Source organism: Pinus tabuliformis, chromosome 1_1 (assembly GCF_031772625.1).
Source record: "Pinus tabuliformis cultivar Carrire ecotype Pingquan chromosome 1_1, CPIR1, whole genome shotgun sequence".
NCBI classification, from domain to species: Eukaryota; Viridiplantae; Streptophyta; class Pinopsida; order Pinales; family Pinaceae; genus Pinus; species Pinus tabuliformis.
In genome coordinates, this window is record NC_142297.1 from 443,628,091 (window position 1) to 443,653,259 (window position 25,169).

Here is a 25,169-nt window from a genome sequence, read left to right on the forward strand (position 1 = left end):
TTTTCACAAGGAATCCAAATATTCTATTTGTTTCTCAAAAAATTTCAGAAATTTGTTTCAGATATTCTCTGCTAATTCACGGCCCAAAAAAAAATCCTGCTCCGATACCATGTAGATAATTTCTACAAATCTAGCTTTGGTACCATGTAGATAATTTCTACAAATATAGCTCTGATACCATGTAGAAAATCCTGTATATTCACAATATCATGCAATTTACTAAAGAAAAAGACAAGAATCTACTTCTACTCTTTACAACAGAATCCCATAAAGATCGATGAAAACAATAATCGACAAGAGGAAGATAAATCAATGGCACATAACATAATAAGTATTCGAGGAAAGCCACAACTTAAAACCCCACTATCTGTATTGCACTAAATCAAAAATCCATATGAAAATACAATGCTTGTTCTCACAAGAACAATCCCTACACTTAGTATAATCAATCTCCCAGCTCACAAGCAAGCTCAAGCCAAACCTTAGCCTCTTCTGATGCTCTCCAAGCCCCTATTTCCTTGTGCCCTTGGTCAAAGAATTTGATGAATACAATATGCTCTGCTCAACCTTGAGCTTAACCTGCACAAGTATTTCCTATCCTTCACCTGATGACTTCCTTTGGCTAATACTTAGCCAAATTTCCAAGCCTCCAAGATTCTAATTCTTTGCATAATTCCTGAGAGAATTAGCCCATATTTAAAGGGAAATTCCTCATCCATAACTGTGCAATCCAAAATTAGGTCCTTCTCTGATTGCATGCATGATATTTAGAACTCAATAAATCGTACAACTAATAGTGTTGAAAATGCAACAAGATGATGGATCTTAGTGAAAAGAAGTCGCCTTCACTAAGTGGGCCCGCAGACTATTTTTGGCGCTATGTCTATTTTTAGACATATGGATCATGGTCTATGAGTTGCAGGATGCTATTTGTGGATGATTGGTCATGTTGGTAAAAATATATGGACTTCTATTTTTAGACATATGGGCGGAGTCTATTTTTAGACTGCGAGTCTAAAAATAGAACAGTTGAATATTATTAGCTCTTAATAATATTTGGACTATAAACATTATCTTATCCTCTTGGAGCCCTTCAGTTCGAGCTACAGATGTGGCACATGCAGCTGTCAGAAGGAAATACGCTTTTCTTATGGGTCAGTTGAGCTATTGCATGGTGGACTTCAGTTAGAACTCAAGTGGTTGAGTTTGGTGGAGTTGATTGAGGAGTTGATGGAGTTGTGTTCAGTTTGACTTGGTTAAACTAGTTGTATTTAGTCTAACTGCAGAATACACTAGCGATGAGTGATGTGAATTAATTATTAACCAATTCACTAATTATTAACTCATAAATCAACTAAAGAATACATTAGTTAACTCAGTGCATGGACAGTTCAGTGGAGACAAGTGTTAGAGGTGAGTGAAAGGGAAAGACAGCTATCCGTTGTGACTATAGTTGTGCATGAGATTTGCACAATCAATGGATTGAGTATTTCCAATGAGGATTGCGTGGTTCAGCGAAGGGAAATATGAGTTTGGATCAGCCATTCTCATTATTCTCATGCAGGATTGCGTAGTGGAGGCAGGCAAGCAGTGGAGGAGATTTGAACCTGTGATTGATTCAGATCTGAGCTAGTTTGTGTGTAACAGGTGGAGATAGTACTGAGTACTTGTGAGGAGTATTGTACTATGTATTGTTACATGTTCTCAATCATTATAATATACAGACAGTGTGGGGTTTTCAACTGTATGCTTTCCCCGGGTTACATACTGTGTTAATGTGTGCATGCGATTAATGTTTCATTGTTTTTAATTCCACTGAATTGATGATCAAAGTAGAGGAGGTTATGTATTATGCATGCATTCTGCAATAGTGTATAATTGGGATAATCTCTGTGAATAAGTGTCATATTATTCAAAATTTCTACAAATAGTACATTGTCCCTACACTCTAGTCTCAATTGGGTCTTTCTCTGAACTAACATGCATGGGTTTCTGATGAGGGAATCTTTATTTAACTGGAGTAACACTTGTGGATGCACCATTGCACCAACTGATTGTTAATCCTCTGCTAGTTCCACAAACAATTAGAACTAATTAAAATGACCATAACTCAATAATCTGAGTTATCTAATTACAACTCATAAATAAACTCATTATGGACTCCTAAAAATTAGGGAGAACATATACATGAATTCCAAAAGAATTCCAACTCGAAATTCCTAAGTTAACTAAGTCAAATTAACTAAGTTAACTATTACAAGTTGCTATGAGAAAAAAATTACAATTTTAATTTATAATTTAATTCATGGACAAATTAAATTGGAATTTATGGATTCTATTTTTAACATTTATTGTTGCTATTTTCAACACCTTGAATGGATTGGACCAATGGCCTATAGAGTTGCTTTATCTCCATTAGTAAAATTCCATGTTGTATTCCATGTTTCTTTGCTTAAAATATATGTACATGATTTTAATCATGTGATTGATTGGTATGTGCTATAGGTGGAACTAGAGGGAGAGTTCCAGACAAAGCCCTTATGCATCCTAGATCGGAGGAGCATCATGCTCCAAAATTGAGCAATAGAGAAAGTCAAAGTGCAATGGAGGTACTTTGGGCCCGAGGAAGCCATTTGGGAAATGGATGACTCAATGAGGGAAACATACCCCTTTTTGTTTGTTGGTTGAAGCAAATGTATATGTTGTAAATATTGTACATAGTTGTGTGTATAAAGCTCCATAAACAATATGAATTTGTTTCAATCATGTCTTTTGTATTGTATATGGACACAAAACACCAAGGGCGGTTTTCCCCCAAGGGGGAGGGGTTGTAACAACCCACTTTTCTTAACCTCATTTTGGTAATGTAAATATTTTCATAAGATAATTATGGGTTGGGTTAAGGGATACAAATTCCTGAGGTCGAGGAGGGGAATTGCCTGGGATGCTTAGTTTTAGCTACAGAAAAAAAATCTGAGTTAGGTGAAAACCATTGAAGGCTGGTTGTTGTGATTTAATAGCTCGATGTTCCTCTCAGAATTTATGGAACTTCAAAAAGGATGAGACCTATACTTGCCTTAAGAGATTGGGACAAGGAAAAATGGACAAGCATTTAGTGAGTATGGGGATGTGCAGATAACAGTATAGAAATGAGGAGGTCAGCGCAATAGGGAGGATGGTCTTAAGGAAAGATGAAGAAAAGAGTGGGAGGAATATAGGGATGGATCGCCTTGATGAGAAGAAAGAGAAACGTAGCAAAAAAGAAGAAAAATAAGAAAATTCAGCAACAACTCAGAAAGAGTGCAACAACCGTGGGAAGAGACCACCTTCAATTGGAAATTATTTAGGGAGGAAATTACTTCTAGGTTGAAGAAATTTCCTCTTGAGTCCCCAGTAGCTAGAGGGTGGAGATGGTGATTTTCAACAAATACCAAAGAGCTAGGGTGGAGGAATTATTCTTGGAAAAGTCCTGGGGAATTTTTGGATGGCTTCCTTGCCATATGGTTGATTTTGTGGTGTTCGGGAGTCTCCAAGTTGGGTGGCTACAATGATTCCCCAAGTTCCCTGTGATTTTTTTTCTTGCAAACCAGTTGGAGGGTGGAGGTGGAGGGACCTCTCGAGTCCCTGAAGTAACTGAAGATTGCATTCAATCTTTTAAGTAAAAGACCGCCTTAGTCTCTCGAATTTGGGTTGGGGGTGATAGCCACAAGTGAGGATTGGTTGCAACTATCTATGGTTGGGTGGAGAGTAATAGTCTCAAATTCAGTTGCCTAAAAATCATAAGATAAGTGTTTCTCATGTATTGGCTATGTTAATGAATGAGCATTGTATTTTTGGTTCGAAATGTTTTCATCATGACACAAAACATGTCCGTGTAACTCTTATTTATAGAATTGACTAGTTTGTTGTGTTATTGTTTTAAATGAATTGTGATAGTGTGTGAGAATAATGGATAAGCATGAAGTTATTTAGTATTAACTTTGTTCTTCCTTATTGCAATATGCCAATTAAGTTGATTTCAAGCTTGCATTGCATGGTGGTGTTGCAATGTGTAATAGGGAGGATTTTCTCTCCTTTTATTCTTATTTTCTTGGTGTTTTATATGAGGGTCCTCTCCAAGCCATCAATATTACATTCCTTGCTATTGAATTCTCATGGTACTGTTAAGTCGAAGTTGCACTTGTGCATGACTGGTTCATGGTTCCTGTAATAGAAAGGAAATGATGTTTTGATGCATGTTACTCGTAACTATGGCTTTACATCCATGATAACAAGTAGGGGATTTCAATATAAATTCTCATTTTGATATTGTTTATAAGAAGAATAGACGATCTTCTTGTGCCTAAAAGATTTAAAGTTTTAAAGAATGTTTCTTTGGTACTGTGGTTCCCCAATAATGCCTCCTTACTTGAATTTAAATGCAAATGCCTTAATTTTGTTGCATGAGGGATGGTTGGTTTTCTCAAGCTTGAAGGTTCAAAAGTTCCAATGGATGGTCCTAATTGTAGGCATTGGTACTTAGGTCCCTCCATTTAGGGTAATGTAGGTAAGTCATCCAGAAAAGAAAAAATCACCCAGAAAAGCGACGACGATTGCACCGAATGTTCCTTAATCTCATCAGGAATGTTAGAGATCCAAGATAGAGTGTGCAAATGAGCTCTAACAACATCAATTAAATATATTTGGTCAAGTTATGGTTCATGGTGCGCATGCCTAAAATCAAGGAAAAATCAACACTTGGCAGCAACTTCCAAAAATAACTCAAGTGCCTCCTCCAGTTTACTTAAAATAGATCCCTATTTTTTAGGGATTTTTTTTTGGGAAAAACTACCATGCATTGCTCGGAAATATTACGCGGTTCTAGGACGGACTAGGCAACTCTCCGACTCATGCACTGCGCAGTTTTTGAGCACAGTGAGGTCTTCGTAATTTCTGGGCTCATTGGCTCTAGGTTTCCTCTCTTGCCTGTGCAATTTATGAGCTCAAGGTTCACTGGGAATCAGGACTGTGCAATTCTCAAGATCAAGGCCAACTTTCCTCAAGAATTGCGCAATTCTCTAAGGCAAGCCTGGAACTGTCAAGGGACCAAGTCAAGAGATCGGTTTGTTGGTTAGAAAATGAAATAAGAGAGAAAACACAAGCCAAGATGAAAATAATAAGGCTCATTCGAAGAAAAAGTACTTTTATCAGTGCAAGATGAGTTGCTATGATTTAGAAGGAAGGGTCCAAAATCAAAGCATAAGAGAAATTTTGGAGGGTGGTTGTGGCCGCTACAACATTGGCGATGCACTAGTAGAACTCCAACTCCCTGAATGGACCTTGTCTCATGTAAATAAAAACTAACTCTTTCGGAAGTATTTTTCAGTTCTTCGATTATCATAGATTCTTCACTTATCTTGAGTTAAAGATGTAGGCCCTACCATTCTCTTTATCAACAACACATGTACCAAGCCAAGTCAAACTGAGTTTTTTCAATTGAGGATGAGGGGAATATAGATGCACAAGTAAAATAGATTGTTATAGTTTTAGTTTCATCAATGGTGTTGCTCCACTACTAGCAGGCCTGGAAAATACCCCGAAGAAGTCACTTCAGGAACACAAGCATTGCTCCACTGTCAGTGAGCCTGGAAAGTACCCCGACAAAGTTATTTTCTTCACCTCTCTGCGCAGGAAGCCTTTCTCTTCTTTCACCCTTTATTTTATTTTTATTTTTTTTCATTTTTCAAGGAACTGTGTATATGCACTTATTTTTTTCATGAGGCGGAAGAGGGATCCCGACTTATTGAGAGTAGAAGAGGTTGTACCTTTAGAGAAGGATATTTATGTATACCTCTGACATACTTGTTAAGGTTTTCCCCTTCTCCTTACTCTACTTAATTGATTTGACAAGGGTTAACCGAAAATAGGAAACCGATTAGAGTATGTGGTACTAGCTAAGAGTGCAAGCATCACGATTTCACCATGGCTCTCTCTGAAAGGAACATATTTTCCATTAGGGTATCATCGACTAGAAGAAACAAAAGACTCACACAAATATAGGGAATAGACAGATAACCAAGTGTTGATATATGTACAAGTTCCTCTTGTATTTCATCATGCTTGTCAAGGAAGCCAAACATGGTTTCATGCATAAACTAACCTACAAGTGCAAAAACAAAGAAACAAACAAAGGAAAGAAGCAAGACAAAGCAAAAAAAAGTAAGCAAATCAAGAAACAACAAGAAAATCAAACACTACTCCTACTCCTAACCTACGCAAAACATGGGCCAACTCACATAAAGTGATACTTCCAATGCAACCATTGATGCATTGGTTGGACCATGTAGGCAAGAGCATGGTCGACAAGAAAGATATGCAAGTGAACAAACCAACAAGAAAGATGAAACAATGTAAACTAATACATTCGAAGCTTGAATGCATCCAAAAAGAAGAAAAGACGAAAAGTACATGAAAGGGCTTCCACAAATGTATCATGGTGTCCTATCACATTGCACATGGAAGACAAGCATGTACACACCTTCGAACTTGAAAAATGAGCAAACATAAAGAAAGAATAAAACTTCCATTTCACAACATTGTTTGCTATGTATGCCTCCTCCAATGCTTGAGCAACATGATCATGAAATATATTGATTTTCAATGTGAACGATAGTGTGTTGAGGAGCTTGGAAATATTCAATATATTTCTAATCAGGAATGGAACTAACCTCAAGGCAATGAGAACCTAATATAATCTTGGGCTGAAGTGCCTTGACAGCTTGAGGAGTTTCTAGTTGACCAGAAGATAGATTATCAAAGACCAGTGGCTTAGAAATATGAACAGTAGGAAAATCAAAATCGTGATTGAATGAATGAATGAAAACATCACAACAACCATGATTAGAAAGTTTAAGATGCTGGACAACGACATCCCCATGATGTTACGAATCATAAAGAGGGGACCCCATAAAATGGTTCTTACTGTGGATTCTCCGGTGACTAAGTCGAAAATAATAAACCACAGAGGTCTTAAATCCATAATCATTTCCCTATACGGAGGGGATACCTGGAGTGAAATCATTTTACTTGAAAAAACTAGAGCGAAGATAGCAAGAAGAGCTGCCTCTCAAATAAGCTCTTCTTCTAGCAAGCATTCAAGTTGTCCTGATGATGGATCCCGGTTGGGATTTGAAACATTGGAAGAAAATGGTTCTTACTGTGGATTCTCCGGTGATTAAGTCGAAAATAATAAACCACAGAGTTCTTAAATCCAGAATCATTTCCCTATACGGAGGGGATACCTGGAGTGAAATCATTTTACTCGAAAAAACTAGAGCGAAGATAGCAAGAAGAGCTGCCCCTCAAATAAGCTCTTCTTCTATCAAGCATTCAAGTTGTCCTGATGATGGATCCCGGTTGGGATTTGAAACGTTGGCAGAAAATGGTTCTTACTGTGGATTCTCCGGTGACTAAGTCAAAAATAATAAACCACAGAGGTCTTAAATCCAGAATCATTTCCCTATATGGAGGGGATACCTGGAGTGAAATCATTTTACTTGAAAAAACTAGAGCGAAGATAGCAAGAAGAGCTGCCCCTCAAATAAGCTCTTCTTCTATCAAGCATTCAAGTTGTCTTGATAATGGATCCCGGTTGGGATTTGAAACGTTGGCAGAAAATGGTTCTTACTGTGGATTCTTCGGTGACTAAGTCGAAATTAATTTTTAATTGTTTTTGTTTATTTTATTTTATTTTTTAATTGTTTTGTTTTGATTTGATTTTTTTTTTTTTTTTTTTTTTTTTTTTTTTTAATTTAAATTTTTTAATTTATTTTTAATGTTTTTTAATTTTATTTTTTTCATTATTTTGTTTTTGTTTGTCTTTTTGTTTGTTTGTTTGTTTTTTTTTGTTTTTGTTTTTGTTTTTGTTGTTGTTGTTTTTTGTTGTTGTTTTTTCTTTTTTGTTTTTAATGGTTTGTAGATTTCTGTGGTGTGGTTTTTGAGAAATTGAATTCGGATATTCCACAGTTTTCATTTTTAATTTGTCGACGTTTCGAGTCTAGACCAAGACTCATCATCACGACTGATTTACAAAGAAGAGAAAGAGTAGCAATAAATATGGTTATGATTGGGTGAGATGTCAAGCTGGTAAGCCGACCATCTAATTGATTTGAATACATTTTTATTATTTTTATTTTTAATAATATTCTTATAATTTTTAATTTGTCTTACTAATATATTACAAAGCGTTCATTATTAATTTTGTTAATTTAAATAAATTTTTTTTTTCCAAATTTTTATTTTTACAATTTTGTTTAGTTGTTGTTGTTATTATTATTATTATTTTATTTGTTTGTATTTTTTTTAGCTTAAAAAAATCGTTATAGATGTTTTTTTTTTTTTGATTTTCAATTTTTTTCTTTAAATTATATGTTTTTTTTAATATTTTTTTATTTATTGTTTATTTCTTATTTTTTGTTTAATTTTTTTATTGTTACAATTTGATTTTTGTTTATTTTTTTAACATTTTTATGGGTCTTTATTTTGTTTTTTTTTTTATATATATATATTTTTTATTATTTGAGTTTTTTTTTGTCATGTTTTTAATTTTTTAATTATTTTTTCACTAACATGAAAATCACTAACATTTAAAAAAAATGTTCATACTCTATACGTAAAAAAAATTAAAGTGTCAAAAATAAACTCTTTAAAAAAATGTGTTGATGATGCATCAAAACTTTTTAAAATCAGCATGAAAATCACTAACATTTTAAAAAAACTGTTCATACTTGCTACATAAGAAAATTTAAAGTGTCAAAAATATGCTCCAAAAAAAAGGTGTATTTTGAATCACCAATTTTCAAAATTAGGTGATTTTTCCCAACCTCAAAAAAACGGGTACTAGGTAATTTTCCTGTTTGATCGATAACTATGTTTAGGCCGAGCTAGCTTCGGCAAGGGCAGTTAGATGCTTCCTGGTGTCTGACACTATCACCCTTTTCTTGATGGATGCAGGTGATGCATGATAATCTAGAAAGTGCTTCCTTCACACCTATACAATATTATTCTACAACTCGTTGAATGATAGATTATACACATCCATAACTGGATCATCATTAAGATGAATAATATCTCCTTGATCGCTCGAGACAAGTTCTGACACTGGAGGTGGTGGATAATGAGAGATGACCTCTAATGCTCTCGGCATAACGTCAGTGTCTTCATTCTGTGGCTCCTGTTTCAACTCCATGTCTGTCACTTCAATCAATTGCTCAATCTATTGAGCAAGCTCCTGAACTTGCATCTGTTTACTCTCTTCCTCAACTGCTAGTTGTTCCAACTCATCAACCTGTATGGGCATTGTTTGATATGTCATCTCACCTTGCCTTTGTTATTCTTCCTGCTTTTGCTTCTCTTCTCTTTCTCTCCTCCTCAACTCTTGTTCTTCTTTCATCTTCTTCTTCATCCCTTGCAACTTTATTTTTGCTTCTTGCAACCTCTTCTTTTCTCTCTTCGTTTTCTTTGCTCTCTTTATTTGTTTCTCCCTCTTTGCTTCTGTTGTGAAATATTCCTTCTCCAATATAGGATCTGCCATCATCTTGCAACTTTGCTCTCCCTCTGGGTCCTCAACAACCTTCCTCTTTCCGTTGTCCTTCAATGGATTGTTGCCTTCTGCTATTGTTGTTATTTCTTTTGGATTTGGTGTTATCTGCAGAACAACCTTCCAAGATATTGCTATAATGAACGACACATTGAGTCTAGAGGCATTGTAACAGTACCTCCAAGGGTCTTCCTCCGACCAATGCAATGCCCCATGGATCCATGGAAAGTACACTCTAGCACAATGGTCCTTGCAAATACCGCAGGGATCATATAGATTAAAGTTCTTAGTGCCAAACTTTATTTTGACTATGTCTGTAACCTCAACATCTGCATCTTTCAAGCTCTTAGTCTCATATAACTTGATTTGCAATAGAAGAGTGGGCTTGGCACTTTCTTCTTCCTATGTAGTCCTGCTGATAACTGTGTAGCGAGGTGATATGAAACTTCTTGCATGATCAACTTGGTCATGGAATACCTTGGTATAACATGATATAAATCCAAGATAGAGTGTACAAATGAGCTCTAGTAGTGTCGATTAAATATATTTGGTCAGGGTAGGGTTCATGGCACGCATGCCTAAAATCAAGTAAAAAGCATCACTTGGAAAAAACTTCCAAAAATAACTTGATCCGAATTTAAATAGGAACACAAAAAATTACAAATATAACCATAAATACAAAGATGTAGTAGAAATAACACTTCCTTTGATTAATATCAAATAATGAAATATGCTTACAAACAGTATGGAAATGAGACTAGCTCGACGATGATAGCTTGTCTCTGAGAAGAAATGTGGTGGCTACATGCCTTTGAACTGTGTTACAATGAGGCTCAAGGGTCTTTTTATTATTGAACAATAAGAGCAAACCATAAACAGCCAAAACCCTAACCTGAGGAGATGTAACACCAAAAGTTCATGGGCCCCGTTGGGGTTAGTTAGACGACCAACTTCTTGGGGTCGTGACTTGGTCATATTATCTCTGTTTGACGTGCATGATACCACGTTGGAAATATCTCTCCTAGGACTACGATGGAAAATATGATTTTTATTGAAAAATCTTTGGCGGTATATTGCCAAAAAAATGTCGTTTAGGGCCTAAAAAAGGCTCTGGAAGTTTAGGACCCGAAAAATTGCTAAAAATAGTAAATTGTGCTACAATTAAGGAAACTGAAAGAGACAGTTGTGGGGGTCCAAGTGGGATAGGTGGGTGGCCACCAACATCCACCTGGATCATAACTCTAGTGCCTCCTCTGATTTAATAAAAAAGGATCCTTATTTTTAAGGAATTTTTATTTCGGGAAAAACTGCCATGCATTGCTCGGAAATATTGTGCAATTCTGGGAAGGACTGGGTAACTCTCTGGCTCATGCACTGCACATTTTCTGAGCTCAAGGCTCACTGGGAGTTAAGATTGCGCAATCCCCAAGAGCAAGGCCAATTGCCCTCAAGAATTATGCAATTCCCTAAGGCAAGCCCGACACTGTCAAGGGACCAAATCAAGAGATCGGTTTGTGGGTTAGAAAATGAAATAAGTGAGAAAACACAAGCCAAGATGAAAATAATAAGGCTCAGTCGAAGCACAAGTACCTAGATCAATGAAAGATGAGCTGTTGTGGTTTAGAAGGAAGGCTCCAAAATCAAAGCATAGGAAAAATTTAGGAGGGTGGTTGTGGCTGCTACAACATTGGCGATGCACTGGTGGAACTCCAGCTCTCTGTATGGTCCTTGTCTCATGCAAAGTGAGTCTAACTCTTCCGGAAGTATTTCAATTACTCTATTATCATAGATTCTTCACTTAACTTTAGTTAAAGATGTAGGCCCTACTATTGTCTTTATCGGAAACACACGTACCAAGCAGAGTCAAACTTAGTTGTTTTGATTGGGGATGAGGGGTATATAGATGCACAAGTAAAATAGATTGTCAGAGTTTTATCTTCATCTCTGGTGTTGCTTCGCTGCCAGCAGGCCTAGAGAGTACCCCGACGGAGTCACTTAAGGAACACAAGCATTGCTCCACTGTCAATGAGCCTAGACAATACCCTGACGAAGTTAATTGCTTCACCTCTCTACATAGGAAGCCTTTCTCTTCTTTCACTCTTTATTTTTAATTTTTTTAATTTTTCAAGTAACTGTGTATATGCACTTATTTATTTCATGAGGCAGAAGAGGGATCCCGAATTATTAATAATAGAAGAGGTTGTCCCTTTAGAAAAGGATATTTATGTATACCTCTAACATACTTGTTAAGGTTTCCCCCCTCTCCTTACTCTACTTAACTGAGTTGACAAGGGTTAATCGAAAATATAAAATTGATTAGAGTAGGCGATACTAGTTAAGAGTGCAAGAATCATGATTTCACCATGACTCTCTTTGAAAGGAATGCATTTTCCATCAGGGTATCATTGACTAGAAGAAACACAAGACTCACACAAATAGAGGGAATATACAGATAACCAAGTGTTGATAGTTGTACTAGTTCCTCTTGGATTTCACCCTGCTTGTCTAGGAAACCAAACACGATTTCATGCGGAAACTAACCTATAGTGCAAAAGAAAGAAAAACAAAGTAAAGAAGCAAGACAAAGAAAAAAAAGTAAGCAAATTAGGAAACAATAAGAAAAGAAAACACTACTCCTACTCCTAACCTAAGCAAAACATAGGCCAACTCACATAAAGTGATACTTCTAATGCAGCCATTGATGCATTGGTTGGACCATGTAGGCGAGAGCATGGTCGATAAGAAAGATATACAAGCGAACCAATCAACAAGAAAGATGAAACAATGTAAACTAATATGTTCGAAGCTTGAATGCATCTATAGAAAAGAAAAGACGAAAAGCACATGAAAGGCATTTCACAGATGTATCATGGTGTCCTAACACATTGTGCACGAAAGACAAGCATGTACACACCTTTGAACTTGAAAAACGAGAAAACATAAAGAAAGAATAAAACTTCCATTTTGCAACATTGTTTGCTATGTACGACTCCTCAAATGCCTGAGAAACATGATCATGTGATTCCAATGGAGGATACAAAAACTGTGAAATAGATTGATTTTCAATGTGCACAATAGAGTGATGAGGAGCTTGGAAAGATTCAACAGACTTCTGATCAGGAATGGAACTAACCTCAAGGCTATGAGAACCTGACATAACCATCACCTTGGGCTGAATTTCCTCGACAACTTGAGGAGTTTCTAGTTCATCAGAAGATAGATTATAAAATACTGGCGGCTTAGAAATATCAACAGTAGGAAAATCAGAATTTTGATCAAATGAATTAATGAAAAGATCATGATAACCATGATCAGAAAGTTCAAGAAGATGGACAAGGAAATCCTCATGATCTGATGAATCATAAAGAAGGGATGATGAAAAACGATAAATATCACTCTATATGTTTTTGGAAAGGTAATATGAGAGATTGGGATGATCTAGGGAAGAGAGATTTATTTTCTCCACCTTCAAATGAAAAACTAGCATTCCCCGTATTTTGTGAATGATCAAAAGTAGAAACATCCAGAAATGAAAGTTTACTAGATGGAACAGAACTGACAAAGCCATGGAAGATGCCATTGTAAAGCAAACGAGGTGCAGACAAAATGAAGTCATCCTTTACCACGGATTCTTGTTCAGACTCCCACACATACTCATAAAAAATGATATCACAGGTTGACTATTCAACACCAACTCCGTCTAGAACTTGAACATCATGAACATCACATGTTAGATACAAGACAGATGAACACAACACACCAAAATATAGAGGATCAAAGGGACCGAAGGATGGAGAATAGGGAGATAACACCACATGACAACCATTGGAGTTACAGTCCAAATCTGTGCAGAAATTCTGAGCAGGTGGATTAGGAGGAGATGGTGATAGATCGATAGGTGGATTCCCAACTTCTCCCACCTCGACCTGTGGAGCTAGAGTTGTTTGATAAGAAGGGGACAAAGGGTCACTTGGGACAACAACTTTGTCTGTCTTAGATTTAGAAGCTCTAACACCAACGTATGTTGGGAGAGGTTTGAAAGATTCTAACTCATGTGGATTCTTAGAAATGTGAACAAGATATTGAAATATTTCATCCAAAAATTCCCAATCAACTTCATCTTTAGGAAATTCATAACAGTAGTGAAGAAAACGATCGTGAAAATCTTGAAGAGATTCGTCAGGTGATTTTCAGAGTATAATTTTTTTCTATCAAGGGCTTTATTATTGTAAATAATGAAATCACGACACAATTTTCTAAAAAAGTGATAAAAAGAGTTTATAGAGGCTCCAGGCAATGTGTGACACCATTTCTTATGCGCCCTTAAAACATGAAAGCAAACAATGCATAGGAAATAACATCATACAGTACATCATGCATATCAATGAAGCCATCAAAACCAATTGTGTGCCTAAACAAGGTTGTTCCATCGTCGCCATTGAACTTATATCTGGATAAGTCATCTAAAATGCTCACTGACACTTCAAAATCAGCAGAGTTAGAAAAACATGTCTGGGTTTTGATTAGGATAAAGGTCATGAAATATGTGCAAAAATTCGAAACAAACTTCAAGCGCTCATCTTGTCATTTGGCCCTCCTTATGGCACTAGAAATGTTGACGGTGATGGACCACCAACATTTAGGGGATATCCTCGATATGAAGCCCCAACTAGACCTCACACTATTTGAAGTAGGAGTCCTAAGAGTGGGTGGTAGTGTAATTCCTTGACTGTGGTAGCGCGCAATGGAAAATATGATAACTTTGGGTGAGAGTCAAGTGAAATGCATGAAGGTTCTAACACACGAAGGGGAAAAGGAAGAGTGCCCCTTAGAACCCTGTAATAGTACACATCTTGGAAGAAACACATGAGTGGAATGAAATAACAAGCTAAAATGCAGAATAGTCCACAAATTAAAGTGATGAGTTAATCCAACAACACACATTCAATAGGATTCGTACAAATGCATACAAAGTAGTTCATAAGAATATGTGTAAGTTAACTAACATAAATTTCCAACACAATGAGAATAGTCCAAATACATTAAAACGATATTCATGAAAATGTGTTGGCTCTGATATTATTATTATAAGTGAAAGTTCCATCCATACATACACCATTGATGACCACTAGCCCCAATAGTGGAACATTATAGTCAAGAACACCTACTCCTCCAAAGAAGTATACTCGCTCTACGCTATGGAGAAACCAAGGCTCTTGACAATACTCCCAATCCTTTTCTAATCATAAGCCTAGCCAAAATATTGGCTCTCAAAAGCCTCTTCTATGAGTTATGAGGTTCTATTTATAACAAAGGGTGGGGTGACCCTTGACATTCCCCTTTGTGACTTTTCAACTTGTTTACAAGTAACTCATTATATAACATGATGAATTTTCACATTCCACTAATGAAACTTGGAATTTCACTTACAACATATTTAAAAATAATATTACATTTTCCACATATACCCATATAAGACAAAATAAGCTAGAGAAAACTTAATAAGACACAACACTATGATTCTCGAGTTTGGGGATATTCCAACTCAACAACATCCAATTTGTGCTTCTCGGTCACAAATTGGTGCCCTGCTTGGTATTGTGTGTTGGTGTCCCCAAACTGTTTGATGGTGTCTTTCTGGAAGTGAACTCTTGCCTCCATGGCATCCAAGTATATGGTCTTGGAACCTGTATCCATCTTGTTCTGAATCATGAGCAACATGGTGTTGACCTTGACAGGACCATCAATGTACTTCTCCATGTTGTGTGTGTTCAGGTCCAAGTCTTCCTTGGTGGCCCCTCGTCTTAGCTACTCCATGTACTCATCGATCTCTAGTCGGACTTGGTTCTTAGGTTTAACATCGGTGAGGGAACCAATTGATGGGATCCTGTGCTTCCTCACCATGACATCCAAACTATTGTAAAACCACACATATGAGGAATGTATGCTATTGATGAATGGGGTGAGTTGCTCATAGTTCTGGATCAACATTCAAACCTTCGCTTTCTCTAGCTCTATCTATGGCTTCATCTTCTTTACTAAGTCAAGCGGGCCCCTTTGTACTGCATTGTCTAGTCTTGTATATAGGAGATGGAAACATGTATGTTCTTGAGAGCTTTAACAAAATCTTTTCTCTGCTGTTGTAGTTCATGCAAACAGAAAACTGCTTTATGCACAAGGACAAATCCATCATAGAGCTTCCACATGGTACCCTCAAGTGTTGATACTTCAGGAATTATCACTGTCCTCATTACCCCAATGTGGAAACTGCATTATGCACTGATGCTCAGAGTTGTTCTACCTCTTTCCTAGAAGCATAAAGTTATTTTCCAGTTGTCCATTATCAACCATCGGGTACTTAACATTTGAGCTTGTTGCTCCTACATAGGCCAAGCTAGCTTCGACAAGGGAAGTTGGATGCTTCTTATTGTCTAAAACTACTGATCAGGAGCTCAAAATTTGTCAAAATTTCAAAGTGTCATAATTTTGATAAACTTAGCTTTAGACTGAAGAGCTTGTCATTCTAAATCCAACGGTGTGAATGACACCCAAATTGGATCTCGTATGCAGAAGTTAGAGCTAGTCAAAGTTTAGGGTTGACTTGATGACATGGCAGGATTGGGATGATGTGGAAAAGGTCCTAGCCAATCGGGAGGTTCCAAGTGGCAGCCCTCCATTGGCCCTCGTAAATAGCAGTGATAGACAGGTCGGGTTAAAGAAATGACTCCCGACACAGTGTAGGTTGCAATGCGATGTAGCCGCAAGTGCACGTCGCAAATTAATGGTAATCGGCCCCTGGTTCAAGCATGGAGTTGTGATGCGATGCGATTGAATATCATAATCCCATCGGTGATAAGAATCAGCCCCGAACCCAGCAAGGATTGGGTTGCGATGCGGTCTAATCGCAATCACATCGACCACAAGTTATCGACCCTGGTCTAGGTGCATACTAAGTCCTGATGCGATAACGCTGATTGCGATGAGTGGGATGCTCCAGACATGATATTTGTCTAGAACTACAGTTAATAATCCCAGCGGGTCCGTTACATCACTAGTTCGCATGTTTTCATGCGTTCAGTCTTGTGTTAAGGATTACTCTTGGTAGAGACCGATAATGATGGCTGACAAACAGCGAAACCATGCCTTAACTGCGAGACCCTCCACTCTACATGTGATCACTCAAACTTAACTGCAAGATAGGTAGATTTGATGGTGGAATCACCAATTTCAGTGGAACTTCTAGTTTAGACTGTAGATATTGAATTTAACTGGAAGTAAGCCAGATTTAGAGGAGGAAATTGTGGGGAGACTGGTAGAAGTCATAACTAAGGAAATTTTCGACCAAATGGGATGCAAAAAGAGGCTAGATATTCATTTTTGGGCATTCTAGACTCATTGGAATAGATTTCAGAGTCAAAGGAGCACTTCTAGATAGAATTTTTGCAAAGTGAAGCCTATGGGTACCCTGGTCAACCAGAGTGTTGATTCAGTTTATGGAGGAGTTCCAAGGCAGAGATAACCTTGTAGTGGTATTCCAACCTCCATATGTTTTCTACATCATCCATTACAATAGTGTTGTAGCTGTATTTCTTATTTTCTCTATATGTGTATGGAGAAAGAGACTTTTTAACTGCTTCAAGTGGATTGTTGTACTTGTTTATGCTCTTGGAAGTTAGAGTATGGGGTCTTGATTTGAGAACCCTTAGGTTGCTGATTGTTTCATGACTAATTGTAGGTTGTCATATGTTTGGAGTGAGAATTCTTTTTAGAAGAATGTTTCCTTGAAGGGGAAACAAGCCGCTCTTTTTGTTAGTACATTTATGTACTCTTTATCTGAATAATTATGAGCATAATGAGAAGGGGTCAAGCCTTTAGAGCTGATCCAAGGAGATGTATCCCAGGAGGGGTGAACTCTTTTATCAATGGCTAGTGTATTATTGCTTGATGCATGCTTCCATTGAGTGTTTTGGTTTCATGTTTTAAGTTTTCTTCATGAAAATATCTTAAACAAAAACAAATAAAACTCATGATTTTACTTGCTATTTTAGAGTATAACCTCAAGCACATTTTTCTATTCTGATGAGGGGAATTAGCATAACATTACTAATCTGCCCCAATTCTGATCAGGTTGGTATTAGAGATATGGTTTTTGTTTTTTTCAAGGAGGAATCGACTGTTGCTTGCAAGTAAATTTGTTTTGAAGCTCATTGAGGAGAAGGTTTTGGAAAGGAGAGCAAGATTGTTTCAATATCTACCACCAAGTTCTACCTCAAATTGCAGTAGAAGCTTCAAACAAAGCATGTCCCAAGGAGGAGAGCCTGCAAGAATGCCAGAGGATGTGAAGGCTTTTAGAAATTCTTTCTTAGACATGGCATAAATGGTGAAAGTCCTCTATGAAGAGAGGAATAGCAAATTTCAAGGTGAAGGATTCAGACCTCCAAGAGGAGAATGTCGGAAGAAGGTAACAAGAATGGTGATAAACCACCATCTTCTCCACAATCTTCATGCTTTTCTACAACTATTATGCAATATGCTAGTGTAGAAAGTCCTTCAGAGAAGGCAGATGGACAAGTTTATACCTTCTGCCCACATGATGTGGCAATGAGGTTCAATCAGTACCCAAGTTCGAGGAGCTGAAAGAAGAGAGTCGAAGATTCCAAGAGGACACATCTCGAATTAAAAGGGAATTCAAAAGCATCTTCTTATTCCAATCAAAGGACGCAGTAAATGGTAAGAATTTACATGCTTCTTCCTTATGCGAAAGTATTGATGTAAATTCATTTGCAGTCTTTGAAAAACACAGTAAAGGCATTGGATCCAAACTCTTGACTAAGATGGGTTATAAGGGAGGAGGCCTTGGCATAAACCAACAGGGCATTAAAAATCAAATAGAAACCAAAGAGAGGCCTAAATACGAAGGCTTAGGCTATGTCGCCAAATAAGAAAGGTCTTGTAGCGATGGTTCATGGGTCATGTGTTCCTATTATTGTAAGGGAGGGCACGAGGAGGCAAGATGTTGGAGCTTGCACCCAAAACTCGTTTCTATGTGGTTCCTAAAACGTAAGGAGGAAGGGGAAAATGTCTCCAAATAGAGATGACAACGTCGAAGAAGAGTGGAAGCACAGTTCTTCTAGCCACATGAGCTCCTCACACAGGTAACGTAAACCAAAGAACAACAAACAAAAGTATAACATGTCTGTTAATTCGAATATTGTTAATTTGAATGTTGTCATATCAAATGTTTTTCATGGTGGAAAACAAAACATGGATTTGAATAACGTGTTAAGAAAAATGTTTCCATGAACATCTTGCCTTTCATCTAAGCATTATGTACATAAGTGCAATATGAGGAAATAAATCATCGAGAAGATGTCTATGTCTATTGGAATTGAGACGAAAGGAGAAAATCTCATCCAAAGATAAAGGCAAGTGAGCTGAGAGGTGCTCAAAATAATTTATGTACTCATTGCAATATCAGTGAGCATTGGTTCGAGAAGTGTTGAAAATTGTTTCCACATCTTCATCCTGCTAAGGGAAAGCAGATCATGCAATCACTAGAAGAGGAAGCAACAACAGAAAAAGTGGTGCAAGATGTGACCCTCCTTGAAGTAGCTTCAAAAGAAGAGAAAGTTCAAATAGAGGGTTCATTCACCTAGTTGGCTAAGAAATGGGTTGACTATTTTTCCAACTGAAGTCTGTAAGTTTCTGTTTTGCACTAGTTGCATATCCCCATAGTTGGGTAATTTGTAAAAGTGATGTTCATAAATAAATCACTTATATGCAATAGTGTTTTTCTTTAAGCATTACAATGATAGTTTGGCTGTTGATAGTCAATTTGAATGGAGAAATTTGGGAGTCAATTTCATTCCATTTTGTAAAAAGAATTTTAACACTGTTGTATGAGTAGTTGCAACACATTTAACATGTTCCAAATGTGTTCCATTCTCTTCCACCCTTGCTACCCGTGCTATGAGAATCTCTGACGAAAACCACATAGAGCAGGAGAAATCTCATCTCCTTGAAGTTTTAAAGAATAATCGATATAGTAGAACTCAGAGCCTCAAAGCTTTTCAAAGATCCTGTAAAGAATCTAGAGTTAAAATTGCTCGTGTTGATCCTATCTCCAAGGTTCATCTCCTGTTTATTCAAGGGACCTTGGATAAGATTTCACATATCCTTAGGCAGAATAATGTTTCCTCTTCGTTCAAACCTCTAAGGACCATTAGAAATTCTCTTGGTTCGGTTAAAGATCCTATTGACCCGAAGGACATGAAAGGTGTTTACCTGATTCCATGTTCATGCGGTACTCCATATATTGGGGAAACGGGTCGATCGATCAACCAGAGGATCCATGAACACACGACAGACATAAGGCACAATCGTTCCCACTCTTCGGCTCTAGCTGAGCATGCGGAGAAGTCCAAGCACCATGTTTGTATTGAGGATTCTAAAGTCATTGCTAGGGTTGACCATTTCCACCATAGGAAGCTTAGAGAGGCTATTGAGATTGAAAGGCATGCTAAGAATCTCAACAGAGATGATGGTTGGAAATTGAGTAAAAGTTGGATTCTGACCCTCTCCTTATGATCCTCTTGTCTCTTTTTTCCCCTTCTCCTTTTTTTTGTATAATATATTATTTGTAACTTAATTAAAATAAATGCTCATACTTCCTTTATTTATAACATATATCCTTATTTTGATTCATCATTTTTAACCCTATTTTTAACTTATTTAATTTCTATTATTGAACTCCTAATTACTTCAATAGTATTTAACCTCTTTTTTCCTTGTAATACATATTATTTAGATCCAAACCTTATTAGTTTTAATATTTCTTATAATCTCCCTATTAATATTCATAGCTTATACTTACCCCCCATATTAATTTATGGGTTTTCTTATCGTTATATTACTCCTTATTACTATTTTATAAATTTATGATTTTTATTAATTCATATCCCCCTTTAGATTATTTGAAAACCTCTCTTTACCTTATTTTGGAACCAAATCTCTTATGCTTATACCTAATCATCTTCTAATATTTTTTTTTGGTCAAGTAAGAATGGAGCCTTCTATTAATTGAACTAGTACATTACATATGTTATAGGGTAAACCAAAACCCTTGCGTTTACCAAAACTCGATCCAAAGACCTATGGGTAATGGCCCACAAAACCTATCTGAAGCGTAAATGGGCTTAAGCCCTTAAAACACGGAAACATTCACTCTATCAGAATAAATGGAATACACACGAGATACGTAGAAACCCGACCTGCAACACTTAAGGTCGGACTTCAAACATTTTACATCTACAACCATAAATATCATCAGGCCCGCACTTCCGATCCAACGCCTTTCCGCTGCACTCTTCTAACATCGATCTCTATCAGCCTTATCCCTGCCATCCATCTCTTTCATCGATCCAACGGCTATCGGCTTATCGCCTAATCGCAAATTGGCGAATCACAAACCAACTCCTTCTCCTTCCCCCGATTGCCGATTAGCCAACTTGCGCGACGTAACCTCCACCGTTGATCTACACTTCGTGGATCCAATGGTCCACGATGATTTCGGGCGGACAAGTAGCATGAGGATTAACCGCCCGAAAAAGCGGTTTCCTCTCTCCTCCTCGCTACTACATGTCGCTTGATGAGTGGAATCGGAGGCCTTCCATGAAAAACCAGTTACCACTTAGGCCCCACCTAAAATACCACTTGTGGTTCAAGAAACCACTTCCCTCGCAAATTAACTTTCACACTTTTCTGTCATGCGAAGACCGTCGATCTATCCCATCAGACAATTCTCGTTTCTTTTTCGCCTACACCACTGATCTTCTGCTAGACAATGGATTTACTCTTAAAACCAATTTTCTCTACTCGACTCCATTTAACACACAGACACTCATATATAACAAAATTTTGTTAAACAAAGGATCGCCATCGATCCTTACAGTGATCGATGGCCAATCAAACCTGCAAAATTTCCAGAATTGGTCCTCACGCCAATACAAACTGTGGACTGTTACCACACAACAGGCAAATAGTTTAGGCTTCCCTATCCTCCCGCCTGTCTCCTAAGCCTCCTCGATCCATCCTGTCGATCCATCAGATCCCTATCTTTAGCAGCCTGACAGAGACAATCCTCTAACAGTTTTCCTAGTGGTAACATCTCCCAAACATGCCGAGTGTCCCTTTCCTTATTAATCACTCCTTCATTTGCCAAACGATCAGCTAACATGTTAGCTTTTCTTTTCACATGGACAAAGCTTACAGTTCTTAGGGTTTGTAGGTGAGTGTAGATACGATGAAAGACCTATGATAGCCTCCAGTGTTTCGACACTTTATCCGGTGAAGTACCATTGCATATTTTCTTGGCCACTCTAATAATCAATTCCAAATCTGCTTCAATGATGACATTGTGTGAATTTGAATCCACCAAGATTTCCAAGCATTGCTCTAAGGCCATAAGTTCTGCCATGTTATTAGTGGCCTTCCCCAAGTGGCCATGAAAGATCTCCTTTATTTGTCCTTGTTCATCTCTTATAACACCCCCAAAACCAGCTAACCCTAGATTGCCCTTAGAAGCTCCATCTATGTTGACCTTTAAGAAGCCATGTGGAGGAGGCTTCTAAATATTTATATCTGCATTTGTTTGGCTCACACCTTTGATTATGCCCTGTGGGCCTATAGACTGGAGGCCCAAATGCAATAGAGTACATGCATCTTGGGGTAGGGGAGGGTCCTTAGAGAGTTTCCTTAACAAGCTGTTGATTGTGTCTTTGAGTTGCCTTAAAATTTGGTCAATTATATGTTGGGGCTTGCTTGCTTTGTTCTTGAAGATCCAATTATTGTGTTCTTTCTAAACATCCCAGATGAAAAACCTTAGAACCAGAGTCCAGGCTTTATTAATGATTTCATTCCCTAAGAAGTTTTTCCTCCAATTCTTCAAAGTGTTGGAGATGTTGAGCCTATCCCTATCAGTGTGCCTAAATATTGAGGCCACCCAATCCCACATGGTAGAGGTGAAAGGGAAGAGGTTGAGAAGGTGATCCATCGTCTCCTCTTATGAGCCACAAGGTAACATTTGGAAGGTCTAGTGAAGCCTTTTTTCAGGAGGTTCTCCCAAGTTAAAATTTTCCTTTGATTAACTAGACAAATAAATAACTTTATTTTCATCCAGTGGGGGATTTTCCAAAGATTCTTCCAAACTTGATCAGGGTTTAGGTGGTTAAATCATGTTACTACATGTTTAGCTTCTTTGAGGTTAAAGTTTCCTTTGGTGTTCTTTCCCCATCTTAGTTGATCAGGCAAGGAGGATACCAAAATCCTCCTATGCTCTAGATCCTGAGCAAGAGAGTTTGTCTAGGCCTTCAGAGGACTCTCCTCATTGTGGCCTAGATCCTTCCAAATCCTCCATTTTCCATTTTTCCTTACCCGGTCCCAGAAGTCAGTTACCATAAGTAAAACTTTGTTATTTGTGTCATTTTTGAGAGCTGATAATTCCTCCTTGTACAAGCTGGGTTCCTGTTGCCAATTATCCTCCCAAAATCATGTTAGGTTCCCAGCTCGAATATCCTAGAAGCTATGTTGCTGAACAATGCCTTTATTTTCCCAGGAAAGTTTCCAAACGTGGGAGCCCTTAATGTGCGTTTATATTCTAATGTGATCTTTTTCCTGCCAATTCTTGGCACATTTTTGTTTCCAAAGCTTAGCCTAGGGAGTTGTCAATTCCTTGATCCACCTCCACCAGAGTTTGGTTCCCGAAACTCTGTTAAAGGTTTCAGGATCATGAAGCCCCAATCCACCATGGCTCTTGGGTTTGTAGATCTTGTCCCAAGCTAATAAAGCCCACTTATTTTCCTCTTCTCCTCTTCCCCATAGAAAATCCCTTTGTATGCTCCTGATCTATTGCTTGATTCCTTTAGGAGTAGGAAGAGATGAGAGAATGAACATAGGAATTGCCTGTAGGATAGCCTGTGTGAGCACAAGGCACCTCGCCAAATTTAAAGACCTGCATGTCCATTTTCTAATATTGTCCTAAATTTTATTTATTATTGGCTCCCACACTTCCTTTCTTAGAGGTTTATCTGTGATAGGTATGCCCAGGTACTTGTAAGGTAGCTGGTCCCTTTGAAGCCCAAGAATTTTAGTGATGTTTCTTTGAATAGCAATGTTAGTGTTAAAGAAAAAAACTTTTGATTTGTTGAGGCTTACCTCTGTGCCAAATTCCATAGCAAATTCATTCAAAATATGTTTGATCATTCTGGCTTCCCTAATTATGGGTATGCCTTGCAGAATTGTGTCATCCACAAATTGTTGATGAGTGTTTTCCGCTCCATCCAAGGTGAGTTTGATACATTGGATTCTTCCTTCATCATTTGCCATTTTAATCGCTCTTCCCAGCCCTTCCATCATGAGAACAAAGAGGAAGGGTGAGAGCGGATGCCCTTGTATGAGACCTCTAGAGGGTGTGAAGAGTCCTGAAGGAGCGCCATTAATCAGGATGGAAAAACTATTTGCGGTAACTAGTGCCATAACCCAACTTATCCAGTTATGGTCGAAGCCATAGGCTCTTAGAACTGCCCTTATATAATACCAACTTAGCTTGTTGGAAGCTTTCACTAGGCCCAGCTGAATGATCATACCAGCTTGCTTGTTGCTTTTGAGAGAGTGTACCATGTCATGCACTTGGATGATGTTATTGAGGATTTGTCTTCCTTCCACATAGCCTGTTTTCTCCTATGACATGAGAGCTAGTAAGAGGGGCTTTAGTCTATTGGCGATCACCTTGGAAATAATTTTATACACCACATTTCATAAAGCTATGGGTCTGAAACCATCCGAAGTCATGCCTTTTTCCTGTTTTGGGATCAAAGCTATGAAGGAAGCATTAAAAACCTTCAAAACATTTTTGGATCTTCTTGAGTCTTCCACCACCTCAAGGATATCCTGTTTGACTATTTTCCATCAGGCTTTGAAGAAGTCTACATTGAAACCATTCAAGCCTGGAGCTTTTCCATTTTTCATTTCATTGATCACTTCACTGACCTCCTCTTTCGACACTAGCCTGTTAAGATTGTGGTTGTCCTCTTTGGTGACCATCTGAGGGATATACTGAGTGAAATGGTTGATGAACCTGGATCTATCCTCCAGAGGCTCCTCTGCTATATTGAGGAAATGTTGTACCAGGACAGCTTCCATGTCTTTGTGAGAGATGAGTTCTCTCCCTTGAGAATCTCTGAGCTTTGTGATTCTGTTATGTGCCCTGTGATCCATGGTGGATTTATGAAATAACTTCGTGTTTCTTTCTCCCTCTCTAATCCATTGTATCCTAGATTTCTGTCTCCAGAAAATCTCCTCTTGCAAGCATCTATCTTCCCATTCTTCCTGCAAAGAATCAGCTAGCTTTTTCCGCTCCTTGATAAAGCCCTCTTTGATGCTAATCTGATTGATCTCCTGGAGTTTCTGCTCAGCTTCTCTTTTGGCTTTGAAGATATTGCCAAATTCCTTTTTGTTCCAATCTTTAAGCCTAGATTTGATATGTTTAAGTTTCTGTTGGAGTAGGAACATTCTAGTGCCTTGAATGTTCAGATCC